Source organism: Tupaia chinensis, unplaced genomic scaffold (genome assembly GCF_000334495.1).
Source record: "Tupaia chinensis unplaced genomic scaffold, TupChi_1.0 Scaffold000685_1, whole genome shotgun sequence".
NCBI lineage: Eukaryota > Metazoa > Chordata > Mammalia > Scandentia > Tupaiidae > Tupaia > Tupaia belangeri.
The window spans coordinates 734,241-734,763 of NW_006160208.1; positions in this window are offsets into that span (position 1 = coordinate 734,241).

Here is a 523-nt window from a genome sequence, read left to right on the forward strand (position 1 = left end):
CATCCCAGACCTTGTAGTTTGCTTTTTCGCTTTCTCTCTCTCTCTCTCTGGCCAAGTAAAAAGATAATAATAATAATAATAATAATAAATTAAATAATTCTTAAAAAAAAGCTAAGTTGTGTGTTCACATGGGGGGTGTCTTCAAAAAGTTCATAGGAAATGTGTATTATGAAAAACTATTCGTAGATCTCAACAACTTTTTGCACTGAAACAAATTTGTATTTTAATTCCATTTTTCACAAACTTTTTGAAGTCCCTTTGTATAATTGTTCCTTTGTATTTCTCCTAAAGGGTTAAATGAAGTTCAGTTTAAGGCCAAATATTCCCATGGTTTTATTACAGACTCCACAAATTGAGTTTTTCAAATCGTTTCCACTGTTTTGGCTGAAGGCGTGTTAGAGAACCTTTTCCATCTCTCTGCAAGCTGGTCGTTCTGCCTCTTAAACGACCCTGTCAAGTCGCTGGAGACTCCATTTAAATTTAACGTGCTGCAATTAATTCTCCCAAAAGACTGTGCCTGACA